Below are 13,909 nucleotides of genomic sequence, written 5' to 3' on the forward strand. Positions count from 1 at the left end.
AGGAATCGCCTTAAACGGTCAACAGCACAAAATGAGACGTTTTAATCTATCTCGACTCCCCAAGACAATCCATTCCTAAATTGATAGAGTTAATTAATAGATATGGCTCCTTTTCTGGACATAAAATATAAAAAATTAAGAGTGAAGCCATGGCATTAGGCAAATCACAATTGTCCGATCCAAAAAAAGACCCAGGCTAAGATACAGTTTTCTTAGTCTGCCGGCCAAGTGTGGCGGCTTATTGGCTCTATCATTTTCATTGTACCAATTGGTAAAATCGGTTTGACCCTTGTTTGACCCATGACACAAGGGTTATGTACTTCCATTTACTTTGAGAATTGCTCTCTAAACCCTGTCTCTTGTAAAGTAAGTAAGTAAAGTTTATTTCTAGAGCACATTTAAACACAGTTTAAGCTTACCAAAATGTTGTACAAACGAGCACTAAGGTGCTGTATTAATCTTTGTGTTGTCCTTCAGGTCAACGGGACCCGAAGGACAACACAAGGGTTAAATATCTCGTGGAATGGTTCATACAGGACTCTAACTCTACTTGGCTCAGTTGTGAATCAGCCTTTTTGGATGGAATCTTTCTGCCCAACCTGTTATATATATTTCCCCTGAAATACTGAAAACAGTTGGGTCTTAAGGAATATGTTAAATATTTGGAGGCAGGGTTAGCAGGGTACAATAAGTGTTTTTCGCTATTAACCCCTTCTTCATGATAACCCAGACTTCTCACCTGGCCTTCGAGCTGGTCTGGCTGACTGGTGCCGCAGAGGCATCAAGGTGGTAAGGGACATGATTCGGGTTGGCTCAGTCCTCACATTTCAGCAAGTTAAAAACAAGTTTGGTGTCTCCAATGGTGACTTTCTTAAATATCTGCAGGTTTGGAATTTTATCCTCTCCAAGTTAAGAGTGTTCTCTGAGGGACTTGCCATGTCTCCTGTGGAGTCTCTGTTGGTGGATAATTCACATCTTAAAGGATTTACGGGATACTTTGCGGCTTCGAGGAGGACAACTCCAATCAAGTTAAAGGCAAATGGGAATCTGACCTAGGCACTACAATAAAACCAGAGGACTGGGCTGCCCTGTGCAACCAGCCATCCAATGTCTTAGCTTCTAATTCAGCCTGGGAGAGACAATTTAAGATTATACATTGTCTTTATATTACTCCTGAGGTCAGACACAGAATGAATCCTGCCATATCAGATCTTTGTATTAAATGTCAATCTGCTGTTGGCTCTCTTTTTCATTGTTTGTGGAGCTGCCCCCATATCCAGCAGTTTTGGATCGCAATTGCTCAACAGCTCGATAAGGTTTTTAAGCGTCCTTTACATCTGGGAGCCAGGACTTGTTAGGTCTGCCTGATGAGTTACCTGCTGATCTTCATAACATAAAACTGTTGCATAGTCTGTAGCACAGTGCCAGGAAGTGTATTCTACTCATGTGGATCTCTGATAAAGCCCCAACCCTAAATCAATGGTTGTGTACTGTGACAAACATCATCCCTTTTGAAGCTTTTTCCACAGCCTTAAAGGACAAACCCTTCACATTCTACAGGATTTGGGACTCTTTCTTTGACTACCTGGGATCTGCTAAGGCCCAGAGGTTGAAATCACGACTGATGGATATGGCCTGGAGGGGGGCAGGGGAATAGTATCATCGATCATGGTGAAGATGCCTAGATACAGCATCCCAGATGCAGTGTTCGCTTTCCAATACGTGCTCCGTGAAACTCCTGTTTCATTTATTTATCCCTTTTTTTTTTCCTTGCTTGTTTGTTAGTCTGTTTGTCATCTACTTTTAACGTTGGTCTCATTACTTATTGTTTTTAGCTGCCTGTCTTCACCCTGTGCTGTTTCAATGCTGTACCTGTTTTTCTATCGTTTTTGTCTTCTTTTGTGCTTTGCAAAACTTGTTCAATAAACAATATAAAAAAAATAGAAGTACTTGCATTACTATTCATTCTCTTAATGTTTATATTATATATACACTACCGGTCAAAAGTTTTAGAACACCCCAATTTTTCCAGGTTTTTATTGAAATTCATGCAGCTCAATGTCTTATTGTAATCTGAAATGAAAGAATAGAACAAATAAATAATTGAAGTTAAAAAAGAAATCATTGAATCAATTTATAAACCAAAAATGTATTCTACATTTTTGACTCGTCAAAGTAACCCCCTTTGGCAGATATAACAGCTGAACACACTCGTGACATTCTTTTTTTTTTGCTTTCAATTTTCTGTCCAGTTCATCCCAAACCAGCTCAGTGGGGTTTAAGTCTGGGGACTGTGCTGGCCACTCCATGTTTTTAAGCTTACCATCTTGTTCTTTTTTCCTAAGGTAGTTCTGGCATAGCTTGGACTTATGTTTCAGGTCATTATCTTGCTGTAGATGAACCCCTGACCAACTAGGCCCATACCAGAGGGTACTGCATGGCGCTGCAAAATGCTGTGGTAGCCGTTTTGGTTCAGGGTGCCTTTCACTCTGTACAAATCACCGACCCTGGATCCAGCAAAACAGCCCCAGACCATCACGCTTCCTCCTCCATGTTTGACAGTTGATGTCACACACTGAGGAACCGACGGTGTACAAAAATCGTGCGTGATGAACCGAAGATTTAATTTTTTTTTTTTTTTATTCATAAGTCCATAGCACCTTCTTCCAGTCTTCAGTAGTCCATTGATGATGTTTCTTGGCCCAGGCAAGCCTCTTTTTCTTATTCTGACGTCTTAGCAATGGCTTTCTTGCTGCAACTGGACCTATCAAACCTGCAGCTCCAAGTCTTCTCTTTCCAGTTGAAACTGAGACTTGCTTATTACGACCACTATTAAGCTGTGCTTGAAGCTGTTGTCCTGTGAGCCGCCTATCACGCAAGCTGTTGACTCTCAGAAACTTGTCTTCTGATTCTGTTGTGGCTTTGGGTCTGCCAGACCTCTTCCTGTCAGAGTCTCCTCCAGTTTCTAAGTGCCTTTTGATGGTGAAGAATACTTTACTCACTGACACCTTGACTTTCTTCGCAATTTCTCTGTAGGAAAGACCAACCTTCTTAAGTGTTATGATGGTCTGTCTCTCTTCCATTGTTAATTGCCTTTTTCCTGCCATTTTTATAGCAACACACTACTTTCTGCAGTACAATACTGTTCAAATAATTCTCACAAGGGTACGGTACCACAGTGTGTTCCAACAATACTTTTATACAAACAGAGGGGTTTTGTAAGTAATCCAGACAAGTTGGAACACCTGTGGGAATTGGTAGCACCAACTTTCAAAGCTTGATCAACCTCCATTGCTGCAGAACAGCTTTACATTGTTTACCCATTTCTTGTTCCCTGAAAAATGCCTTTTTGTAAAATTATTTTTCAGTTTTGGGTAACTATTCATTGGACTTGAACTGCTAAAACTTCTATAGAAAACTAGAAAAATTGGGGTATTCTAAAACTTTGACCAGTAGTGTGTGTGTGTGTGTGTATATATATATATATATATATATATATAGATATAGATATAGATATATAGATATAGATATATATACTGTATAAATCACAAAGGTAGATCAGACATTACATATAACAAAATACATTAGTTTGGTCACGTTCAAATTGCAGTTAATCTTTTTTCAACAGAGCTTTACTAATCAATAACCTACCTCCTGTCATATCAGTTTCTCACTAAAATCGTTTAACAGCAAGACCAAATGTGTTTAATCCATTTCCCTTCTCAAAAATCTCAAAGAGTCGATCGTTGATTGTAAGATTGTTTTGCATCTTGTACCATTCACATCCCTGTTCACTAGCTCATTGTCTGCTCACATGAGTATATAGCAGGTTGTAGGAGGCGCTGTAGCTTAGTGGTTAAAGCGCTTGTCTCGTAAACAGGAGATCCTGGGTTCAAATCCCAGCAGTGCCTGGTTATCAGTCAATTCAATATATATTATCAAATCATAACAAGAGTTATCTCGAGACACTTTACAGATAGAGTAGGTCTAGACCACACTGTATAATTTACAAAGCCCCAACAATTCCAGTAATTCCCTCAAGAGCAAGCAGTGCAACAGTGGCGAGGAAAAACTCCCTCTTGGGAAGAAACCTGGGACAGACCCAGGGTCTTGGTAGGCGGTGTCTGACGGGCCGGTTGGGGATATGATGAACAGTGGCAATAGTAGTCACATTAATAATGGAACAGTGACTTCAAATGGTAGTCGTAGTAGTTCATGTCATATCAGGGCGCTGCAGGGCATTACAGGATGTAGCGTGGCCCAGCAAAGCATGGATGGATGTAGCAGGAAGCAGCATGACATTGCAGGGCACCGCTGAGCTCAGCAGGGAGTGCAGCAGGACCACGGCGACAGCTGGAACCAGGATCTTGGTGCCAACGTTCTCCAAGGAAATACGCTGGGGGAAAAACATAAGGACTCCGGGGAGTGAACTCCCCAGAAGCTAGGAAAGGGAGAGGAGAGAGCAGCTCAGTGTGTCAAAGGAAGGAAGTCCCCCGGCAGTCTAGAACTATAACAGCGTAACTAAGAGAGACAGGTCATAAGGAGAGGTAGCCTGTTCGGGCTTTGAACTCTCCCCTGCCGGATCTGGCCTGCCTCCCTCTACTTTGTTATGTATTATTAATCTAACAATTATGAAGAGAAGCAGGTGGGCCAGTTAGGTGAACACTGCAACTCCTCACTCCCTAACTATAAACTTTATCAAATAGAAGAGTTCATTCTTGAATGAGGTGACAGTTTCTGCCCCCCGAACCCAGATCGGGAGCTGGTTCCATAGGAGAGGAGCCTGGTAGCTGAAGGCTCTGGCTCCCATTCTACTTTTAGAGACTCTAGGTACCACCAGTAACTCTGCATGCTGGGAGCGCAGTGCTCTAGTGGGACAATAGGGTATTAGGAGCTCTTCTAGATATGATGGTGCTAGACCATTTAGCAGTCCCTCCAGGATTTCGCGATGTCGCGATCGCGCCAATTCACGCGAATTCAACCAATCACTGCGACTTTGGTGCGACTCGCAATTTTGACCAATCACCGCAACTTTTCTGCAACTTTGACAAATCATCGCGGTCTCCTGCAAAGCGTCGTCATACGTCAGCAAACTCCCTTCCTTGTTTTGTTCAGAAGATGCAGCAACATGCGCAGCAGACATGTGTGCTGCCAACGTCTCACATTTACCTACAAAAATAACAGCAAAGGACCGTGAAAAACAGTATCCAGATGTTCTTTACGAAAGCGGGGGTAAACTGTTTTGCAAGACGTGCAACGATTCAGACTTTAACGATTTATAAGTCGCTGAAGTTGTTGCCGTTTCAATCCTGGCTGTCGGCTCTCTGCAGCGGGTGGGGCTACTGCTCCGTTCCCTCAGTGACTGACGCTTGCACACACACAAACACACACACAGACACACACACAGACAGACACACAAACAACACACACACACACACAGACACACACACACAAACAACACACACGGTGGATGCAGTTAAAAAGGAGATGAGACGACACAATGACCTAAATTGAGGACAGCTACGCTCGTTATTGTAAGTGCAATGATAAGTCAAAGTCAGTACTTTATCAAACTGTATGAATGTGAGTCCCAGGCCAGGTTAGGAAATTAATCTAACAATGTAAAGATCAACAAGCCACTGATAGGTATTTTCAAATTTGATTCTTTCAATGAATTATTATTTTTTTGTCTTAAATCCACCAGCCATTTTCATATTATACCAACATTTGCAGCATCCTGAGCTTTTTTGGTAAGGTTACTAGTTTTATTCTCCCCAAAACATGTTTCCTTTTTATTTTTAAAGAACTATACAAAAAAAAATTGCAACTTTTTTGCAACAAACATACAAAATACATCGCAACTTTTATCGCAATTTTTTACAAAAGCTCCCGCGAAATCAGTCTTTTTGGACCGCAACAATCTCAAAAAAAGGCCGCGAAATCCTGGAGGGACTGATTTAGAGAGAAGGATTTTCAAATCAATCCTGTATTTTACAGGAAGCCAATGCAGAGAAGCTAATATAGGAGAAATATGATCTCTTTTCTTAGTTCTTGTGAGAACACGCGCTTTAGCATTCTGGATCAGCTGGATAGTCTTAAGGGACTTATTTGAGCAACCTGACAGAAGGGAATTACAATAGTCCAGCCTGGAAGTAACAAATGCATGGACTAGTTTTTCAGCATCGTTTTGAGACAGGATATTCCTAATTTTGGCAATGTTACGAAGATGAAAAAAAGGCTGTTCTTGAGGTTTGTTTTAGATGGGCGTTAAAGGATATATCCTGATCAAAAATAACTCCTAGATTTCTGACAGTAGTGCTGGAGGCCAGGGCAATACCATCCAGAGTAGTAGCTATGTCTTTAGATAATGAGATTCGGAGGTGTTTAGGGCCCAGCACAATAACTTCAGTTTTGTTAGCGTTTAACATCAGAAAATTATAGGTCATCCAGGATGTTATATCTTTAATGCACGCTTGAAGTTTAGCTAGCTGACTAGTTTCATCTGGTTTGATTGACAAGTATAATTGGGTGTCATCCGCATAACAGTGAAAGTTAATTGAGTGTTTCCTAATAATATTACCAAGAGGAAGCATATATAAGGAGAATAGAATTGGTCCAAGCACTGAGCCTTGAGGAACCCCATGGCTAACTTTAGCGTACTTGGAGGATTTATCATTAACATTAACAAATTGAGATTGATCAGAGAAATAAGACTTAAACCAGCTTAGAGCAATTCCTTTAATGCCAACTAAGTGTTCCAATCTCTGCAACAGAATAATACATTGTATGGTCAATAGTGTCAAATGCAGCACTAAGATCTAGTAAAACAAGAATGGAGACAAGTCCTTTATCTGCAGCAGTTAGAAGGTCGTTAGTAATTTTCACCATTGCTGTCTCTGTGCTCTTATTCTTTCTAAATCCTGATTGAAAGTCATCAAATAAACTGTTGCTATGTAAAAAATCACATAACTGATTAGCAACCACGTTCTCAAGGATCTTGGATAGAAAGGGAAGGTTAGATATAGGTATATAGTTTGCTAAGACCTCAGGATCGAGGGTGGGTTTTTTCAGAAGAGGTTTTATCACAGCTACTTTAAATGCCTGCGGTACATAAGCTGTTAATAAGGACATATTGATCATATCTAGTAATGAAGTGTTTACCACGGGTAACGCTTCTTTGAGTAATCTTGTTGGGATGGGGTCTAAGAGACAGGTAGATGGCTTAGCTGAAGATATCTTTAACATTAATTGTTGGAGGTCTATAGGATAAAAGCAGTCTAAGTATATGTCGAGACTAGTCGTTCTTTCTAGCGGTCCTGCCTTTAAAGGTGAACCGTTAGAAGTTGAGGGCAAAAGGTGATGAATTTTATCTCTAATTGTTATAATTTTATCATTAAAGAAGCTCATGAAGTCATCACTACTCAGAGCTAGAGGAATAGATGGCTCAGTAGAGCTGTCAGCCTGGCTACAGTGCTGAAAAGAAACCTTGGGTTGTTCTTGTTTTCTTCTATTAGTGATGAGTAATAGTCTGATCTGGCCTTTCTTAGGGCCTTCCTACAGGTTTTGAGACTTTCTTGCCAATCCAAACGGGATTCTTCCACTTTGGTGGAACACCACTTACTTTCGAGGTTTCGCGAGATTTGTTTTAATTTGCGAGTTTGGGAGTTATACCAAGGTGCTAGTTTCCTTTGCTTCATCATCTTCTTTTTCAGGGGACCAACGGAGTCTAAGGTCGTCCGTAGGCAAGTCGTAGCACCGTCTACAAATGTATCAATTTGAGAGGGACTGAGGTTAACGTAAAGGTCCTCTGTTATATTAAGGCATGACATAGAGTCGAATGCTGTTGGAATATCTTCCTTAAATTTAGCTATAGCACTGTCAGATAGGCATCTAGTGTAGAAGCTTTTATCTAATTTAGTATAGTCAGGTAGTAAGAATTCGAAAGTGATTAAAGAATGATCTAATAATACCGAATTCTGCAGAAATATTATTAAATCCTCAATTTCAATACCATATACCAGCAGAAGGTCGAGGGTGTGGTTAAAACAGTGCGTCGCCTTGTGCACACTCTGACTGAAACCGATTGAATCTAATAATGAGATGAAAGCAGTACTAAGGCTATCATTGTCAACGTCAACATGGATATTAAAATCACCTACAATAAGTACTTGGTCGTATTTAAGGACTAAACATGATAAAAACTCTGAGAATTCAGATAAAAATTCAGAATACGACCTGGAGCTCTGTAAATAACAACGAATATAATTGGCTGTAATGTTTTCCATTTTGGATGTTGAAGATTAAGAACAAGACTTTCAAATGAGTTATAATTTAGTTTAGGTTTAGGAGTAATTAACAGGCTTGAATCAAAGATGGCTGCAACTCCCCCTCCTCGGCCTGAGCCTCTAGGAATTTGAGTATTAATATGACTGAGCTTAGTGGCTTCATTCAGACTAACATAGTCTTCATGGCCCAGCCAGGTTTCAGTAAGACAAAATAAATCAATTTTATTATCTGATATCAAATCATTTACCAATACTGCTTTAGAAGACAGAGATCTAATATTTAATAGTCCACATCTAATTTTCCTATTTTGTTCTATCGTTGCAGTCGTTTTAATTCCAATTAGGTTGTTAAGTATAGCGCATCTTTTGTTTACCTTTGATTTAACCGATCTGATCCGGGGGACAGACACCGTGCTTATTAGACTATGAGTGGGCGACTGCTCCAACGGAAGCACAGGGGGGCGTAGTACTGCACCCCTGATTACTAATATCAAACTTGGGTTGTCATGGTTTATGTCTGATAAACTCGGTCAGATTTTTTGATATGAGAGCGGCTCCGTCCCAGGTGGGATGAATGCCGTCTCTCTCCATCAGACCAGGCTTTCCCCAGAACGCCCCCCAGTTATTCACATAGCCCTCATCATTAGCTGGGCACCACCCCGACAACCAGCGGTGGAAGGATGACGTACGGCTGTACATTTCATCATTGGTCAGGTTTGGCAGGGGTCCAGAGAAAACTACTGAGTCCGACATTGTCTTTGCGTATGCACAAAGTGACTCAACATTCAATTTAGTGATCTCCGATTTACGACCATTACCCCCTACGTGAAGTATGATCTTACTGTATTTACGGTTCTTCTTAGCCAGCAGCTTTAGATGGGTTTCTATATTGCCCGCTCTGGCACCGGGGACACATATGACTGTAGCCGATGGCTTCACATATCGCAGTATAGAGCTCCCAATAACCAGAATTGGCTTCTCGGCGGGTGTATCACTGAGTAGGGAGAAACTGTTAGAGAGGCGAAGACGCTCCGGTTTAGAGCGACCGTCATCATGTGCACTCCCTGGTCTAGATCTAACGCTACGCTTCCCTCTAACGCTACGCTTCCCTCGGACAGTCACCCACTCGGCCGGCTGCTCGAGGTCTGCCGGGGGACAGCTAGCAGAAGTTAAAGAAGCTACAGTATGTTGGCCCGCATTAGCTACCTGGCGCTGGCTAGCTACGGAAGCATACGATTCTGATTCCATTCTCCAGAGCAGCAAATATACTACATTTATTACATGTATCGTTATCACTAAAGGAGGCAGAGGAATAGCTAAACATTTGACACACAGGGCAAGAAAGAGCAGGAGAGGAATTAGCCATTGCTAATGGCTAAGCTAAAGTAGCTAACAGCGTTTTAACAATTGTAAATTCAGCGAGTCAGTCGCTGTAAATGAAACTAAATATAAGTGCTTGAGTAGAACAATTGTAATTCAAATGCAATCCAGGCAAATAGCCGCTAATTTAAACAGTAAAGCAGAGTTGAGTAAGTTTTTGCTGGAGCAGCAAACTAGCGTTTGTAACACGGGAACACCGGAAGTGACACAATACGCTCACCTTACACGTCAGCATTTCTAGAACAGAACAGCCTCTTGTGCAAAGAAAATACAGATCCTGTTTAATCAAATTAAGCCAATCCAAAGTTACATTTTGTTAATTTAGTTTAAGGATCATTGTATGGTTTTAAAAGGTTTTATTTTTGTACCATAACGTTACATGTGTCCATGTTGCACTCAAGATCTCATCTGAACAGATTTCTGTCATTCAAAAAACTCTCGACCAAGTTTCAAACATCTGTTTTATTCGGGCTAGAGTTCATAAAGTCTATCCATTTGAAATGTCTATTTTTTCTTTTAAATTGTTTTACCACACTTCCTTACATTTGGGTACAGGGTTTTATGTAGTCTACATCTGTAACAGCGTACTTCACGGTATCACTTCAGTTAATTACTGTCCATTAGCCCTCATTCACTCCTGTTCTATCGCTCCGCTGTACATAAGACCACAGGAGGAGAAGATAAGCTTTTATAGAACTTTAAAGTAGCAACTTCTTAGACTACACACAATGTGTAAGTCGGCTCCACTGCTAACAATAATGACCTTCTCTAACTCTTCTACCCATTTTATTTAACCCTCTCCTCAATTTCCCAACAATGGCAAGAATTAGCTTGCCCCAAAATATAAATTCCCATTTATCCCAACAAGATAATTCAATATTCCACTCATCACGGTTGCGGAGAAATATAAATTATTGCTCTTCCGTTGCAGTTCCTTCTGGTTGAGGCTGCTTCTACAACTCATCACTCAGTGAGACAAATGCATCGTAAACTGCGTATGATGAACAGTAGGCCTAAATCAGATTTGGGTTTATTTAAATAAGTAAAGAGAGGAGCATTGCTACATATCCTTAATTTCTTACCTACTAGTAATTCAGAAGAGGTTTTTGAGAATGATGTCACATTCTAACATCCAGACTCCCTGCTCATTGTTCTTGGGGACAACAGAAACTCTAATTATTGCCCCTGAAAGTCGTATCCCTGAGATAAAGCATCATATTGGGGACTTAGGCTTGTCTGTCCAGCCGAGTCTCAGGAGCTTAGGTGTGGTTTTTGACTCAGCTATGTCGTTGGATCACCCCTCTAAATTATTAGTTAGGAACTGTTTCTTCCACCTGAGAAATATCTCTAAGTTAAGACCACTTGTCACTAAGGATGAATTAAAGATGATCATTCATGCTTTCATTTCTTCACGCTTAGATTACTGTAACAGTCTTTTTACTTGTCTGAGTAAGAATCAGCGTTATCATCTACAGACGGTTCAGAACTCTGCTGCAAGGCTTTTAATGCACATTAACAAAAGAGCACACATCACGCCTGTTTTAGCAGCACTTCACTGGTTACCAGTCCAGTATAGAATTCAATTTAAAATTCTGGTCATTACTTTCAGAGCCTTGCACGGTCAAGTTCCTTTCTACATCTCTGATTTGATACAGCTACATACCCCCACCCGTAGTCTGAGATCATTAGGTCAGATGCTATTAAAGGTTCCCCGCACTAACTTTAAAACTAGAGGGGATCGGTCATTCCAAGCAGTGGCTCCTAGGCTGTGGAATGACTTGCCTCTCTCGCTACGTTGTGTGGATTCTGTCGAATCTTTTAAAAAGCAGCTGAAGATTCTGCTGTATAAGCAGGCTTTTACTTAGTCGATGGGTTCTTTATGGTTGTTTGTTACATTTTCTATTTGTATTTCAATGTGCTCGTATTGTGACTTCTTGTGTTGTATTGCATTTTATTGTGAAGCACTTTGTGATTTTTATCTGTGAAAGGTGCTATACAAATACATTTTACTTACTTACTTACTTACTTACTTTAACAGTTGAAACCTCAGCAAAAAATCAGTTATAGTAAATGGGAAAATGTATCAATCAGTCAGTATAGTGTATATTATACAGCTTATATAAGGTAAAAGAGAAGAGAGTAAAAGAGACTTAACATTACAGAAGTCCTCTAGGAGGTGCTGTGGCTTAGTTGGTTAAGGTGCCTGTCTAGTAAACAGGAGATCCTGGGTTTAAATCCCAGCAGCACCTTGTTGTTGCAGAGATTACCTCTGTTAGCATCCCATCAGCATGTGGGCCCAATCCCCATGCTACCTGTTATGCTAACCTGGTAGCGAAGGAAAAAGGTAAAAAATGATTGAAAAGGCAGACTGTTTTCCCTGGCATATTAAATTTACTCAGAAACACTACATTAACACAGACTTAAGATGATACATACAAACACATGAAATGCAGAGCAATGCAAGTTTAAGCTACAATACACACCTTAGTTTATTCATCAGCCATTTCTGTTAATTTGGTCTAATTATGCTGTTTTGATAAAAACTAGTAAATTGATTATTAGCTCTCCTCCACTCTGTAAGGAAGAGCCTGGAAGAAGCTCATATCAGGCAGTCGGCCCCTTAAAAGCCCTGGCTGTTAAAGTTCAAGTTTATTTCACCTCTGACCTCAGCCAGCATCACGTGCACCTTAAACCACACCCAGCAGTGATGTCCAAGGGTCATGGTGTACACCTGGGCCACGTTGGCTATGAGGCACTGTAGCTTAGAGGTTAAAGTGCCTGTCTTGTAAACAGGAGTTCTTGGGTTCAAATCCCCGCAGTGCCTGATTGTCAGGTGGTCACCCATAGACATACACCAACTGATCCCATTACCAGTGTATGCTCTTAGAAGTATTTTTCCGGTGATGGTTGAGCGTTACTGCGCAGCCTCCAACTGAGCTTGAAAATGTAGATGTGACCAAAGGCGCGGGAAGTCATTTTCAACAGTCTCTGTAATCGGTCCCCGTAGTGCAGGCTCTTCAGAGATGATGGTACCTGAGGGGCCATTACCTTGTTCTGTAATGCTGATGACCGGCCTCATCTCTGTCTTTTTCCACAACAACTTCGCTAAAGTTAACGTTAGCCACCGTTAGCTGTGGCTGAGTGTAGCTGGTAGAAGGCAGCGATTCTTCCAAGCTAACGTTGGCTAGCTCCTCGACATCCTCCTCTTCGTCATTCCCAGCTCTTTTAAAAAAGCTATTTATTTGCGGGACATTTTTATAGCAGCCGCTTCTTTCTCTCTCTTTTCCACACTTTCACTCGCTGATGCAACCCAATCTGACCGGGGATCAGTTACTAATTAATTCCACTCTTTCAATCTCAACTCGTTCTTAGAAAGCTGATCTTGGATCAGTGCGATGTAAACAACCTGCTCTATGCCCACCCACCTTTATCTTTAGCCAATCTACACAGTGCATGCGACCTTCTCCCAATCATTACATTAAACAACTTTTATTTTATTCTGATTGGATAATTATCACCATAATCATTAATGCCCATTGGTAATACGGGTTTGATCGCAGTTTGCCAACAACGGGTGCTGCAGCACCCCCAGCACCCCTACTTCCCGCGCCTATGGATGTGACGTGAGAAGGGAGTGCTGCAAAGCTCTATTTAGTTTCCTTAAGTCTACAGGATTAGATCGTAAAGTATAGTTTTATTTATTGATTTATTTATATTTTTTATTATTATTATTATTAAACTGTAACCTGAAGTACTAAAGCCTTGATATTACACACTCCGGTACAGTAGGTGGCGGTATAGACCTAAACAAGACTCTTAAAACATTTCATTTTATTTTGAAGGGCAGAGGAGTGTAGCGGAAATTGTGTTTGTGTTTCCGGGTCCCTGAAGACGCTACGACCTCCGTCCCATTGTTTGCCTTTTAGCTCGTGATGAGGACGGCGGAGTAAAAGGCGCCAGTGTTTGGTGTCCTTCCAGAGAGAAACATCCCAAACTGCTGCATGAGGTTTTCAAACCTGAAACGGAGCTACAAAGAGCAGGTCTGTTTTCTTTCTCCGACCGGAAACGCGTTTACTGCTGTTGTTGTTGCAGGGAGTCCGTGCGCTAAGCTAACGTTAGCCGCAGCTAGCTCCTGCTAACGTGTGTTACCCATAGACAGTATATAATGGACCAATAGACCCCGTTGCTCTGGACGGAGACCAGTGAAGGCTATTAGAAGCACTTTTCCGGTGATGGCCAGCTTT

General features: G+C 41.2%; 1 protein-coding gene and 3 non-coding genes across 4 annotated transcripts in view; all 4 read left to right on the plus strand.

Annotated features, from left to right (window-relative positions):
- Positions 1-13,909, plus strand: part of LOC114550717 (gastrula zinc finger protein XlCGF57.1-like) — a 43,116-nt gene that overhangs the window by 16,694 nt on the left and 12,513 nt on the right. The gene's annotated exons all lie outside the window — the stretch shown is intronic.
- Positions 3,839-3,911, plus strand: trnat-cgu (transfer RNA threonine (anticodon CGU)). Its single transcript has one exon. It is a non-coding gene; the product is annotated as a tRNA-Thr (tRNA).
- trnat-agu (transfer RNA threonine (anticodon AGU)) lies at positions 11,841-11,914 on the plus strand. The gene has a single exon. It is a non-coding gene; the product is annotated as a tRNA-Thr (tRNA).
- trnat-ugu (transfer RNA threonine (anticodon UGU)) lies at positions 12,417-12,489 on the plus strand. The gene has a single exon. It is a non-coding gene; the product is annotated as a tRNA-Thr (tRNA).

This window comes from Perca flavescens, chromosome 24, assembly GCF_004354835.1.
Source record: "Perca flavescens isolate YP-PL-M2 chromosome 24, PFLA_1.0, whole genome shotgun sequence".
Lineage (NCBI taxonomy): Eukaryota > Metazoa > Chordata > Actinopteri > Perciformes > Percidae > Perca > Perca flavescens.